Source organism: Rhododendron vialii, chromosome 12a, assembly GCF_030253575.1.
Source record: "Rhododendron vialii isolate Sample 1 chromosome 12a, ASM3025357v1".
NCBI lineage: Eukaryota > Viridiplantae > Streptophyta > Magnoliopsida > Ericales > Ericaceae > Rhododendron > Rhododendron vialii.
In genome coordinates, this window is record NC_080568.1 from 23,503,800 (window position 1) to 23,519,434 (window position 15,635).

The window sequence follows — 15,635 nt, forward strand, 5'->3', positions numbered from 1 at the left end:
CCCCACCTTATTATTATTATTAAGGGAAAAGACTCGGGGTGACCCTACGCTCGAGGGAACTAGACCCGAGGTGACCCTAGTGATTATTGATGGGAAATACGGGATTATAGGAAAAGAAAGGTTTTGCAATAAAGGGATTTAATGAAGATCAATGTGGACACGAGAAAGATTGTACTACCGTACGAAGAATAATAAGATGTTTTGATTTGATTATAGACAAATGTGGAATGACGTGAGTTTAATAATGTAACTAGTTAAAGAAGTAAACGTCTAGTGACATTGGTGTGAAGTCTAGGACTCTTAGGCGATAATTTGCTGTTTGTTGGTAGTCATTTGTACTATAGGCGTATCTGTCCATACTCATTCATCCTCGGTGTATGATTCATTCAAACTATATATAGCTTGAGCTTAGAATTCTCTACTGGGCTAGTGTAGCTCAACCAAATCTTTCTTTTCAGGTTCTGACGCCGGGCAATAGATTGCATGCATTGTGTGCTTGACAGTAAAAGACTTTTGGAAGCTGACATCACTGGTTATTTTGTCATCTTTGTGAAGATCTCGATTCGTTAAGGATGGTTTTGTAAATAATTACTATTGAATTTCCTTTTGACTAAAGTTGTAATTATCAAAACTTAAGGACTTGTTTGTAAATTAAAAAGGTGGGAAACTCCTTTAGGTAACGTATATGATATGCGAGAGAAATGTATTACTTAATTATGTTGAAAATCGAGGGCGTGACAACTTGGTATCAGAGCATAAGTTTAGAACACCTTGAGACCGTGGGGAGACTTTTAGTCTCACGGGTTCAAAAATCGATGCATCTTTTGCAAAAATCACATGTGTGCTTGCATGAAGAGTCAGTATGTCGAGGTGACATTGCATATATATATCTCAATAGAGTGGCACAAAGTTGTAGACTTCGGTTGGAAAGGTTGGAGACCTGTAGCACATAATTAGGTGGCTAATGTTGATGATTTCATTTCTTATGCTTCCATAGTAGGATGTCTTCGAGATGTGGAGATAGGTGTGGTGAGACCGGGGATCGTGAGCACCAGGGCTGTAGTGCAAACGGGGAGAATGAAGTGAGTCAATGTACCAAGGATGAAGCGATGTTTCCTGAGATTGTTGAGTGCGGGAAAGGTGTCAAGACACTGGAAGGTGCGCAAGGTGGTGTGAATGTGGGAGAAACTAGGCATCGAGTCGTTAGCACAAGATCATCTTCAGAGAGTGTTGAGAGTTCAGGAAGGAAGAAACCTAGAGTATCAGATCACTTTATTCAGGACCAGCAGGGCTTTAAGCCACCTCTTTATATTGGGACTCCAAGATCTCTTCTCAAGTGTCAGACTGTGTGTTATCGATGTCATCAGTTTGGTCATATTCGTTCTCAATGTCCATGGCGTGGGGGATCTTGTTATACTTGCGGTGAACGTGGCCACATGGCAAGGAATTATCCTTGGGGATTGGGAGTACCTGGTGAGTCGAGCTCAATGCAGCAGGATACATAAACGTCGAAACAACAACAGATGCAGTTCTGTAGCTAAACTACCACTTCGTACTATTCTCTAGCTCTTAGAAGCGTCACTTGTTTGAGGTATCATTTATTCCTAGTTGTTCTACTCATCCTCTACAATACTTTTGATTTGGAAGCATTTCACTCATTGAGAATCCTATTCTTGTCCATGTTTGGAATAGAAAATAAGAAATCTTAGTCCACGCGTGTTGAGAAATATCGATAGATCATATTTGCCGAGATTAGAGGTTAATCATTCTATATTGAAGTGTTGTCTTTGACCTCTTTAAACTGCTTATATCGAGATTTGATTGGATTTGGATAGGGATTGGTTGTATCCATGATGATTGGTGACATCTCAAATGTGAGTTTAGAAGAGTTGTTTCTTTTATTACCATCTTTCATTGGCCAAGCTGAATATTGTCAGAATTGTATCGTAATTTATTCTTTCGTGAAATCCAGTGGGTGGATGACCCGTTATAATTCTCAGTATTTGAGTCAATTGTCATGCGATCCCTTCCTAGCTTTTCTTGGGCATATTTAAATTCTTGTAGCGAAGTATCTTATGACAATGTTGCTATCAAATTTGACAAGTGTTTCTCGTTCCCTATTCAAGGTCTTATTTTGACATCATCCTACTTGAGATAAATTTTCATTGGTCAGTTTAGATTTCCTTGATGCGACTATCATTTTCGTCGTTTGCTTGTAACCGTTATTCCATGAGTATTTAATTTGTAACATCAATCTATTGAACCCAACCTTTGGCTATGTACCGTATGAAATACAAATTCGTTAGCACTATCAAAATTTGGACCTTGTTCCCATCATTGTTTGCTTGGGCCATCATCCATTTTGATCCCATGACTAAGAAGTCATATGATTTGAACTCATATCCGCTTTGTATCTATTTGTTTGCCCTTGCCTATTTGGTTGGTTCGAATTTCCATTGTTGGAGTCAAATCTTGTGGTGTCATATCTATTGATGTCTATTCATTGACACCATTCAATACAAATTCAATTGTGGAAATTACTTTAAGTGTTATTTTACTCTGTCATGGTTCCTTAACTCTGGAGGCACATGACTCATTCTGTAACACTCAGCCTTAACTTGTTGGAAGGTCTTACCATTCCCGGTATTGGACAAATTTTTGATCTTGTATCAGTTAACTTACCAGAGATTTGTTTCACTTCTTGTATTTATCCTTAGTATCGACATCGTTCAGTTGCTAAAGGTTATTCACTGACTCTGTTGACTCGTAAAGCAATAAGAAAGTCATGATCAGTCATTTCAAATTTCTTGGGTTATCATAAAAAGGTATTTTGAATTGTTGCCAAACTGCCCTGAAGATTCCACGTGTTCTTTGAATTTCGGATGCTTCGTTACCATTCTTCCAATTCTTGGTTAACACTGCTTGAGTTTTGTAGCTTATTCGTTTCGTTTGAGATGACAAATCGAATCATTCTCGTAATATAGAATGACCCAACCTAGAGTGAAAATTTGGTGCGGCTTTTAGAAGAATTGGCTTGTGTTATGGACCCGCTAAAACAATTAATTCGACTCGCCAACGATATTTGGAAGCTTGAGGGAGAATGACCGAAAAGAGAAAGGTAAAGATCGTCAAAGATTGCTAACTGCGGAGGGCCAACCAAAGGATTGTGTTGACCGTCGACGTCACCCAATGTTATTTGAAGAAGGGAAATCATGAATTTCGTAAAGCGTACTTGCGTTGGGGTTTGTCTCGTTTTGGGCAGAAAGGAAGCGTTCACCGTAAGAAAGATAGTTTAAGTGTCGGACACTATGTGCGTGTTTTGGGATACCTAGACAACAACCGGTGAAATCCACTTGGAAGAGGCACTTGATCACCGCCCATTCTACATGGAAGTCTCGGGAAGTCAATTGGATTATCTGGTTATACTTAGGAGGTAAGATCTCTATAGTGAGAAAGATAATTGTGTATAGGATTTGTATAATAAAGAAAAGTTTGGAAACTGTGAACCGTTTGACGTTGCCGCCTAACTTTTTTTCAAAATATGTGACGCATTATGTATACGGAGATTGAGGAGGTATGAAATAAATCCATTGCATGTGTTAGAGAGGTCCGAAATTGAATTAGGAGCTCAAGTGTCCTATGATGAGAAACCGATGCGTACCCGAGACTCGCGTAGTCCATTGTTGAAAGGTAAGCCGATGTTGTTACTGCATGGTTACGTGGAAATGGGGGCACGAAGTTCGAAAGATATATGCGTGTTTGTTGTGGTCTGCTTGATATGAATCTAGACATGGACTTTGATGGTTATTGAATTGTTACGTGATGGATAGTGTTACAGTTGGAGTATGTTGATGTGATGCTTGGCATGATTAGGCTTGCCTTATCAAATTTCGAGGACGAAATTTCTTTAAGGAGGGTAGAATGTAGAGACCCGAAATTTCCTTTTAAATTTTAACTTTTTATAAGTGGACAAATAATGGTTAAGTGTGAAGATTATAGTTGTGGGTCAATGTGCAAGAGTTTGAAAGATGTGGGTGTTGGTGTAATATAGTGCAAGTGTGTATATGTGTGTGTGGCAGGGAAAATATTTCCCACTTTTTCCCCCTCCCGTTCTTTCTCCTCCTCTCGGCTCTCTCTCCCTCCCTTCTCTCAAAAACTCACCTCCAAATTCAAAACCCACAACAAATAACCTCCATTCCATCTTCTACTCGTGTATTGTGGTCTGTATCGCACTGGTTCGAGCTCGGAGAAGTTGTATTCTGGTTGGAACAAGGTTTTCGGAAAGCTAGGGCTTGTAACTTCTTGGGTTTCGTCCTCCAACTTCGAGGTAGGGAATTCTACCTCACTTTATATGTTATTTGAGTGTTTTTATGCCTTATTCGAGTTGGTATTGGTTGTTATTGAGATTGGATCGAAACTTAAAATTTTCTGTCGAAATCTGTTGAAATCGTCTGTAAGTAACTCCCCCTACCGGTAGGAACTTTTCACCTACCGGTAGAACGATTGAGAAATTTCGTCAACTAGCTCAAACGTATAGCAGCAGCTCAAAAGCTGCTCAACGTATCTAACTTCTACCGGTAGGAATTCCTTACCGAGAATTCCTTACCTACCGGTAGGCCAAGCATAAATTTGGAATGTTGGCCTTCCTGTCTTCAGTCTTCTACCGGTAGGAATTCCTTACCTACTGGTAGACCAAGCATAAATTTGGAATGTTGGCCTTCCTATCTTGAGTCTTCTACCGGTAGGAATTCTTTACCTACCGGTAGGCCAAGCACGAATTTTGAATGTTGGCCTTTCTGTTTTCAGTGTCTACCGGTAGGAACCTTTCATCTACCGGTAGGTTAAGTTCTACCGGTAGGACAAGCATAAATTTGGAATGTTGGCCTTCCTGTCTTCAGTCTTCTACCGGTAGGAATTCTTTACCTACCGGTAGGCCAAGCACAAATTTTGAATGTTGGCCTTTCTGTTTTCAGTTTCTACCGGTAGGAACCTTTCATCTACCGGTAGGTTAAGTTCTACCGATAGGACTTGCTTGTCTACCGGTAGGAGCTTGAGCTGCTTTCAGCTGCTTTCAGGAGCTGCTGCAGTATCTTTCAGCTGTTTCCCTATATTTTTCAACTCACATGTCGAAGCTTTTCATTGACTCTAATGAGTTTGTTTACACATCCTTCCAAGTGTTTTGGTGAGTATTACTCGTTTCTCACTTAGAGTGGCATCCAACGAACTAGAATGAACATGTCTAGGGATTCGACGAGTAGTATTGCAATCCGTTCTCTCTCTCGGCTCGTAAAATTCTTAGATTCCTTTAGTACATGCTTTTACGGACTCCGAGTATAGAAACTAGATAATCGGGCATTGTAGAGTCTAGTCGTGGGTTAATATGTGGCTTGTCAAGGTATGGGAAATGTACTTAGAGGTACGGTGAGGACGTGTGGGATTATGGTGTACTTAAAGGAAAAGGCGTGTATTAATTAATTAGTCAGAGTCTTGACATGGATGACAATTAGGTACGGTTTGAGATGTAATCAACGTGGTGGATTGGTAGGATTATACGTACGGGCTTGTTTTGTTATGTCTGATGCACATGGATAAACTAGTGAAAAAGCATGAACATGTACATTTGTGGAGTCGCGTAATGATTAATTAAATTTCAGTGGTATAACCGTCATAGGGATGATGACATTAATTATGAAATGATGTCGATTGTGAAAAGTGTGAAAGGTGACCCAAGTGGTCGTTGTTGAGGGAAAAGACTTGGGGTGACCCTGCGCTCGAGGGAACTAGACCCGAGGTGACCCAACTGATTCATATTATTGGAGGAAAAGACTTGGGGTGACCCTGCGCTCGAGGGAACTAGACCCGAGGTGACCCCACCTTATTATTATTATTAAGGGAAAAGACTCGGGGTGACCCTACGCTCGAGGGAACTAGACCCGAGGTGACCCTAGTGATTATTGATGGGAAATACGGGATTATAGGAAAAGAAAGGTTTTGCAATAAAGGGATTTAATAAAGATCAATGTGGACACGAGAAAGATTGTACTACCGTACGAAGAATAATAAGATGTTTTGATTTGATTATAGACAAATGTGGAATGACGTGAGTTTAATAATGTAACTAGTTAAAGAAGTAAACGTCTAGTGACATTGGTGTGAAGTCTAGGACTCTTAGGCGATAATTTGCTGTTTGTTGGTAGTCATTTGTACTATAGGCGTATCTGTCCATACTCATTCATCCTCGGTGTATGATTCATTCAAACTATATATAGCTTGAGCTTAGAATTCTCTACTGGGCTAGTGTAGCTCAACCAAATCTTTCTTTTCAGGTTCTGACGCCGGGCAATAGATTGCATGCATTGTGTGCTTGACAGTAAAAGACTTTCGGAAACTGACATCACTGGTTATTTTGTCATCTTTGTGAAGATCTCGATTCGTTAAGGATGGTTTTGTAAATAATTACTATTGAATTTCCTTTTGACTAAAGTTGTAATTATCAAAACTTAAGGACTTGTTTGTAAATGAAACAGGTGGGAAACTCCTTTGGGTAACGTATATGATATGCGAGAGAAATGTATTACTTAATTATGTTGAAAATCGAGGGCGTGACAATTGCTATGACCAAAATATAACATTTTAGTGGGCGATGAAGAGAAACTATATCAATAAAACGCAGTGCACTATGATAGTGATTACATAACATAAACATGAAAACCATCGCTCCACATTATATAGATTGTCTTCCCTAGTCCAAATTTATGGGTACAAAGAATGTAAAAAATATCTGGCAAGATAAATGGAAAAATGGAAAAACGTTACCTCATGTTTTCAGGTTTTCTCCCTCCTCAAGTGTGCATCGGCAAATCCTTTCCTTGATTGGCCTTTACTCTCTTCTTGATTAATAAGTTTGGTTCTCCTCTCAGAAATAATTTCTCCAAATTTTTGGACTGTTTCGTCATCCGTGTTTTTTTGTCAAATTTTTTTACTTATTTTTTACTTTTTGGATGTACATAACGTACCTCTATTCAAAAAGTAAAAAAGTTTGTTAAAATGTTTTAAAAAATTACTAAAGACGGAAAAATACGCAAACCTATAGAACTTTTTTTATCTCAAAAATAAATCTCAAAACTGCAAACCAAACACAGCGTAAGTGAATCAAAACCTAACATGTTAATCATGAATAGTACAAAAAAAGAAGAAGCCCCAGAACGCAATCACGTGCTCTTTTTTCCAGTTTAACCATAAAAATAAAGATAACTATGTAAGAAGAAACTCGGAAACACCCATAGTTTTGTGTTAGGAATCAGGATAAAAAAAAGATTAAGTTGTTAGAGGCAAAAAAAGAGAGAGAACGATATAAAGTGAAAAAAGAGCGACGGAGATTGTTACCATGGAAAGTCGATTTCGGTTGCAGTCTTTGGTCAATCGTTTCAACTCTTAAATCTATTAACTCGAAATTGATAGGAGAGACAAACGTGACCTTGGCAAAGTAACCAAAAACTGCAAAGGGCAAAAGATAAAAGAGAGACAAGGAGAGGGACTTACTGACACTGAGTCACAATGATTGGGTTTGGGAGAGATGAAGGGTTCAAAACATGAAGATTTGGCGGCGTGAACCATGATGGAAATACAAACGTTTTATACAAATTTTGTTCGAAGCCAAAGGAAACTTTGCTTTTCACATATATATAGATGCGTTTATGGTAGAAACCTTTCCTTTTTGGTTAATTAATAACAAATTTGTCTTCTAATCAAGTCATATCATCACTTATATCATGCAAATTACCAGCCATATCATCTAAGTTCTAATTACCAGCCATATATATCGTGCAAATTACCAGCCATTAATTTTTATTCTTATCTTCTAAATTCTAATTAATCCACCCATATCATCCCTTATATTGTGCAAATTACCTTTCCTTTTTGTTCGACCATTCAAATTACCACCTTTTTGGTTAATTAATTTTAACAACTATCTTCTAATATAGACATAGATTCTAACAACTATCTTCAAATTACCACCTTTCCGTACCATATAGACATAGATTCTTTTCAATTATATTTCTAGCCCTACTACTCGTAAATCTCAGCTGTAGAAAAAATATTTACTATCCTTTTCATATTTTCGGCTAGCTAGATAGAAGGAAGGCTGAAAATTTAGAATGTGGCATTACTACTGCATATATCATTGTACCATCCTTTCCATATATTTTGGCTTACTACTGCATATATCATTGTACCATCATTTCCATATTTTCGGCTAGCTAGATAGAAGGTAGGAATGTTTGTGTCATCTTTTCCAAATATATCGTTAGCCTTTCTACCTGTAGATCTCAGTCGTTGAAAAAATGTGTACCGATCCTATGGTCCAAAATATAGGAGAAAATATAGGGGATTTGAAAACCACCCTCCCATATTATATAGATAAGAATTAAAAAGTTACGATTTCATTTATTTACGCCACTGCCACTAGCCTACATAAGTTAGGGTTCCTAGAGACTTACGTCTCCATCCAGTTCCAGTCTCTCTCTCTCTCTCTATATATATATATATATGTGTGTGTGTGTATATATATATATATCTTGACTCACAGTCTCGGAGTCTCTCACACTATCTCTCTCACTGTCTCACCCCTACACACTGACACACACAAGATCCTCATTCCCCACCATCTCTACGACTCTACATCTCATTCTTGCTCGTGTTCTTGTTCCAGGCTTCACTAATCTTCAGACTAAAGTTGTTCATGCTGTTATGGAGAAGAAATCGACTAACTTAATTTCAATTTGGTTTGTAATGCATTACAGCAGCAACTATGTGACTGTTTTAATTTAAATTTAGTTTGTAACGGCACTATGGCAGCAGATATATGATTGTTTTCATTTCAATTTGGTATGTAATGGCACTATGGCGCAACTGTTGTTGTTTTCCTTGGCATTTGGTTTATAATGGCAGCCTAGATTTTTTATTTTTTTTTGAATTTGGTTTCATAGTTTGTATTTTGTAGTGGCAGGTGACTTTTTTATTTTTAAGTTTTGGAATCTTTGGATCCTCGATTCCCCGCGGGGATCCCCGTTCCCCGTTTCGGGTGGGGATGGAGGGTAAAAATAAATCCCCGGTAGGGATTAGGGCGGGGATGGAGAGGGATTTGGGTTCAGGGACGGGGATAGTGGTTTCCACCCCCGACCCTCCCCATTGCCATCCCTAGGGGCAAGTAGGGGTGTAAACGAGCCGAATCGAACCGAATATCGGCATGTTCGAGCTCGGCTCGATCAGAATTCGTTTGGCTCGAGCTCGGCTCGAGTTCGAATCGAGTCGAAAAAGTTCGGCTTGAGCTCGGCTCAATAAACATGTACAATGCTCGACTCAGCTGGTTAGTATTCGATCTGGAATAAACGAGCGGGCTCGGCTCGAATTCGAGCTCGAATTCGTCAACTTTTTGGCCTTGATATTAAAAATTGGCTAAACGAGCCGAGTCGAACCGAATATTGGCATATTCGAGCCGAGCCGAGCAGAACCTATATATTTTGAGCAGAGACAAACCTGTTCGTGAAACTATATATTGGCATGTTCGAGCCAAGCCGAGCCGAGCTGAACCTATATATTTTGAGCCGAGACGAACCTGTTCGCGAACCTGTTCAAGCCGAGCCCTGCTAGGTTCCAGCTCGGCTCGTTTATCAAACGAGCCGAAAAATTGAGCTCGAGCTCGGCTCGTTTATCCTTTGAACCGAGCCGAACCGAGCCGAACTCACGAGCTGCTCAGCCAAGGGCGTGATCCTGTCGTCCTGATGGTTGTAGATAAAGATTTTAGATTGAGTGTCATCCTGATGGTTGTAGATAAAGATTTTAGATTGAGTTTCAGTTACTGCAAGATTTTAGATTTCGTATTTCGGTAGGACCTTTTTTTTCACAATTATAACAGGTGTTATTATTACGTCAGGAACGATACATCAATCGGGATACCCATTCCTTAAAAAGGGACCAAGTAACCATAACGGTGAAAATTCCGTCCAAAGACTATAACCCGAACCACTCAAACCCTTACCCGCCTACACATGAGCAACATTATTACTTGGTCCTACGAACAAAAGAAAAGCTGCAGCACTGGAAATTCTTGCTCAAAACTTGAATATCATGAATGATCACTTCTAACTCTTGATTGGTTGCAACCTGACCATTAAGCATCTTCATCAGCAATTGAAGATCACTTTCCACGAGAATAGACCCCAAACCAAGTTAGAATCCAAGCTGAACTTCTTATCGAATTGCTAGAGCTTCAGCAACTGATGAACACCACTGTGAAAAACCCATAGAAGCAGCAACAAAAAGACCTCTAGAATCTCTAACCACAATACATATTAGCCTCCTTTCCCCAAGTCTTTCTTCCATAAACCATCCACGTTGATCTTACAAACCCGTCTGGAGGCCTAATCCACGAATTTGTAGCTTCCTCCTCGGTTGAAACAATAGTCAGAGTATTCAAAGAGTTTGCAAACAAAAACTCCTACAAATACTCCATTGCCCTCCTGCAGATTTAGTATTTCGGTAGGAGTTGATAAACCAATTTATTGCATTGCGAGATTATGAAAATTTCTTTTGTTTTTTTGAGAATTTGTGTTGTTTTAGAATTTTGAGAATTTCTTTCTTTTTTAAGGATCTCAATAGATTGTAAAAATCAATTACGTAGAATTTTTGACAAACATTCTGACATGCTTTTTGGAAACTAGAATCTAAAAAATCTATCAAAATAATTTTTCGCAAGAGTAAACACTACGCCCACTAACCTTGGGAGTCGGTGAACTTCCACCGAACAACCTACGACGTCGTTTTGGGTGGGTTTTATGGTGTTGAAACATTTGATTTTATGGTTATGTTAGGGCTCTTCAACGAGAGCCCTAGAGCTAAAAATTAATTATGACCATTTAGGATAAAATAATCAAAAAAATAAGATCTGTACACTGGTTCAAATGGATTGAAAATAGGAACACGTAATTTTTTTAATTATACTTTTAAATATATAAACCACTAAGAGAACCATAAAACAAATGAAAAAAAATTAAATATATATATATATATATACACACACACACACACACACACACACACATATATATATATATATATATATATATATATATATGTACACATGGGGAATAGAGAGAGAAAGAGAGATGGGCCGAGAGAGAGAAAGAGTGTGTGTAGTGTGTGCGTGTATTTTATACACTTACACAAGCTACCTTTTAGCCAACCTCACACTCTACCTAAGTACAATGTGACAACCCATTCCTAGACTATTTCAAGCACACTACCTAGCCTTTAATCATCCTAGAAATTGACTACAACCTAGCCTAGGATTGACTAAACACGGGAAGACTACTCATTCGCCTAGCCATCATGTCCTTCTTACTTGCAAAGCTTGCCAACCTAGGGTATAATTACCTAGGATCTTCTTTAAAGGCCTAAAAATCCTTCATCACTTAGCCTTACACCTATGATTGATTGACAAGGCTTTGGCTTGGTTAAAGGTGTGATTGGACAAGACCATGGAACAAATCCATGGGAGAAAGAGCGAGAGAGAGGGCCGGCCAAGGAGAGGGAGAGAGAGCCAAGATTTTTGCTATAAATAGCACCCCTCACTTGCCATTCAACTAATACCTTTCATCCTTCAACTTCTCTCTCTAGAATTCTTGAGTTTGTTCTTTGTTCTTCTTGTTCTTGAGTTGTTCTTGAGTTCTTCAAGAAACTCATCCTAGGCTATCACTAAACCACCACTCGACCACCCTTTCAATCCAAAAAGTTTAATAGTTTAGCCAATAACTAGTTTCAAGAGAAACCTTTCTCTTTCGAAACTACCGGAAGCTTACCGTAGGAAGTCACTCCGCCGATAGTCGACTTACTTTTCCGTAGCTGCCTTACCGCCAAGAAGAACGGTAAAATACTTCTAACCACTTTCTCTAAGTATAAAGTTTAGTATAAGTAGATTATCTTTACTCACTTCTCTAAGTATAGCTAGAAGTTGTATAATACTTGTACGTTTGAAATGCACGTTAGTTAATAAACTTATTTTTGCTAATGGAGGTATGAACATGTGGAAAAATTGACTTTTACTCCAATAAATATATGTTGTTTTGAACTTCACACAAAAGAAGAAAGAATGGATTTTCGAAATATAAACTTGATTGAAAGTATTCGTATTTTGATCTTAAGGATGGTTATGAGCATTGTAGACACCCCATTCTGACCTGTCCAGAGAATGCTATTTTATTCCCCCAATGATGATTATAGTCGAGAACAGTCTGAGGATGATGGTGTGTTTGAGCTTTGAGCGTCCCGAACCTCTTTCAAACCCACTTCAAACCCTTCAAACCAGAGCCAAACGGCCCCAGCAAAATCCAACTGGCTTACGCCAGTACCCTGATGACGTACGCCAGTTAGCTGCCACGTGTCGGTCATCGACCGTTGACTCAGCTATCACTGGCGCACGCCAGTCAATACATGGCGCATGCCAGTCAAGTCCAGTCAAATCAACTTTATTCAGCCACATGGGCGAGACTTTGGTGGCCACCCTGACGTCGGCCACAGTATCCCTGATGATCACTCTCGGCAGAGACGCTCCCCCTCTCTCCTACACCCCCCATCAAGGCAAGTCCCATGCATTTAATGCATGGGAGGCTTCATTCTTGTTCCAACCAGCCAAACAAGGCCTTGGTTCCAAACTGATCTCAGTCTCTCTCTCCTATAAATACCCCATTGCATTCATTTGTAAGGGTTTAGACACATTAAGAAGCCAAAAAGCCTTCCTCTTTATCTCTCTTCTTCCATTGAAAGAGAAAGGAAAGCAACTCACTTCCATACACCCTACTGATATACAGTCACCTTCTAAGCCTCCATCTTCAAGCCTTAAGCTCAATACCACCTTCAAACCTCAACACAAAAAGGTATACCACCTTTGTGTTTCTTTCTGTTTTCAGCTCCTGAGGTGAGCCAGTAAGGCCCAAGCTAGTAAACAACACTAGTCCTGGCCTTAAATTGGTAAAATACAACAATCATATGAGATGGGACATGGCGCACGCCAGTACACCTATGCCGTACGCCAGTCATGGCAGTACGAGCACTACTGGCGTGGGGATCATGGATCATCATTTTTGCTTACTTACATTTCTGTCAATCACCTTAACATGCTAAATAACCAGTTTTACAGCTTCTGTATCCTAGAACTGTTTAGCTATAGCATTCAATATTCATTTTCCTCCATTTTAGAAGGCCCCTGGGATCTTTCTGGTCATGTTCCAGAGCTCAGATGATGCAAAGCCAAGCACTGGATCAGGATCAAAGTGGCGTACGGCAATTTGTCCCAGGATCCAATGGCTGGCCCTTGCATCTTAGCTTGATCTTGGCCTCTTTTATGTCCCCACTCTGTTTAGGGGGTTTCCTGTCCATTCTTATGGCCTCAAACCATTTCATCTGCCTGTAACTATATATTCTGCTCTATTAACTGTGTGGTTTGCCCTGGGTGTGCGCTGGTCCCTTTCCAGAGCCCAGAGGGTTGCAAACAAAGACTGTGAAACTTGGTAAGTGGAGTACGCCAGTCTAGGTGTGGCGTGCGCAGGTTGTGCCAGCATGCAGTGGCTCGGCCAGTGCATGCTGGTGTGGATCCTGCTCATGTCCCTTCAGGGCAGCGTGATTCAACTTGTTCGGGTTGCTCGGTGCTTGTTCTCAATCTATATTTACCATTGCAAGCAAGTCATCCATAAGCAATTTATCACATAACTGCAACTCGTTACCGTTTTAATCCCCATTAACTGTTCCCCCGCCCTAAATGGCTAAAAAATGATCAAATGAGAGAAAAATGCGAAAGTTTTACAAAGAAATGCCCGAGTAGAGACCGATCTCCGGATTGGGCGAGAGGGGTACCATAAAACCCTTTCCCTCTTGTAACCTGGCTCCCGAACCTCAGATATCGAAGGTGGCGACGGTCCAGTCTACAAGCCTTTTTCAAAATCAAACAAACATAGCAAATGTTTTCGAGTTCGGTTCCTTGGGTACTTTCACCGCTAAAACCCGAGTGGCGACTCTGAATCGAGGCGTTTCGCCGCGCTTTTCAAAGAGGGCCGCACCCGACATTCCAAAATAACAAAAATTGGAAATTTTGGGGCGTGTGCCCACAGTGGCGACTCTGCTGGGGAACTCATTGCATTGATTGGTATTTGGCAATTAATACATAATTGAACAATTTTCAAAAGTCTGTCAAAATAGTACGCTTCGCGCCGCTGAAGAACGGAATGGTAACGTAACAGGATCTCAGCATCCGACCAATCCGAACTGGGGCTTTTGCTATTGTTCACTTGTGTAATTTTCTCCAAGTATCAATTAATAAAAGTGAGCCAAGCTTCAAAGGGCATTTGTTTCAAAAAGCGTCGCATCTCTCTCTCGTCGAATCATTCCCTGGCATTCTTCGTTCGCATCGATGGTTGGTCAGCCCCGTTGAGGTGTTTTAGGTAACCGGCACAATTTATTGGAGCCCGGGGTCCTCGAACGCCCAACAACCTTGGACGATGATGAGTCGTACTACCGTTCGACCATTGCTTTGCTCTACGCGTTGCAGTGGAAGGTATATCGCGGCTCTAGTCAGAGGAACCACTTAAGCCAAAACCGGTCTCTACAGCGCTTACAAAGCACTAGTACCTTTCAACCTAATACAGGAACCCGCAGGGTAGGATTATTTGCATCTAACCCCTATATCCTGTCTATGTGTTACTGCTTTCCTTATCGCATGCCTATACATACATTCATAACCGTTTGCGTAGGAGCATGTTAGGGCGGCTTTTAGGTTTGTCTTTCGTCGAGTTTGTCTTGCGCCCGTTCGACGTTGCCTTGGACCGATGACGAGTCGTGCATCTCGATGTTGCACGTTACCAAAATTTTCAAGTCCTTAATCAATGAGACTTCGGGAAATCAACACTTCCTAAGTCTTTATTTAACACCCGATCGAGGTTTCAAGCTGAAAAACTAGGAACGACGAAGAGAATGTCGTGATGCTTACACCACTCAGGTTAAAAGTGCTAAACACTTACACCGCTCAGGCTCCGGCACAGTGCTGCTTACGCCACTTCGGTTATGGCATCACGCCATCTACACCGAGTTGTTCCTAACTCAAACTTTGAAACTTCGAAAAGGGAGAAAGTCAAAGGCTTAGGCTGTTTTGGCATCTCTTAGTGACAGTCGATTCAATCAAGGATACATCGTCGAAAAGAAAATACGAGGATTCTATGGCAACTGTCCGAGTGTCGCAAGGCAGACTCTCTTTAGTTCTAGAGTCTAGGAGGACACCGACGACATTTGCATGATCATTTTTCCATTCTTGTCGTTTCTTTCAAATAAAATGATTGCAGGCTGTCACTGAGCTCTTATACCTTGCTATCTAGTCATGCCGATGTCAAAGCAGGGTTCCGAAATCAAGAGCCAAACCTACTTGGGGCCGTCCGTCGAGTCCGTTTGAAAGTTTGATTTGGGGTTTGTCTTTCAGTCGACCGCAACGGAAACTCTGGCCTGCACTGTGTCACGGGAGGATTCACCGCCGACTACTCCGCACGAGTCCCCTCCGTCTACTCCATCTCCGCTGGCATCTCCAAAGCTTA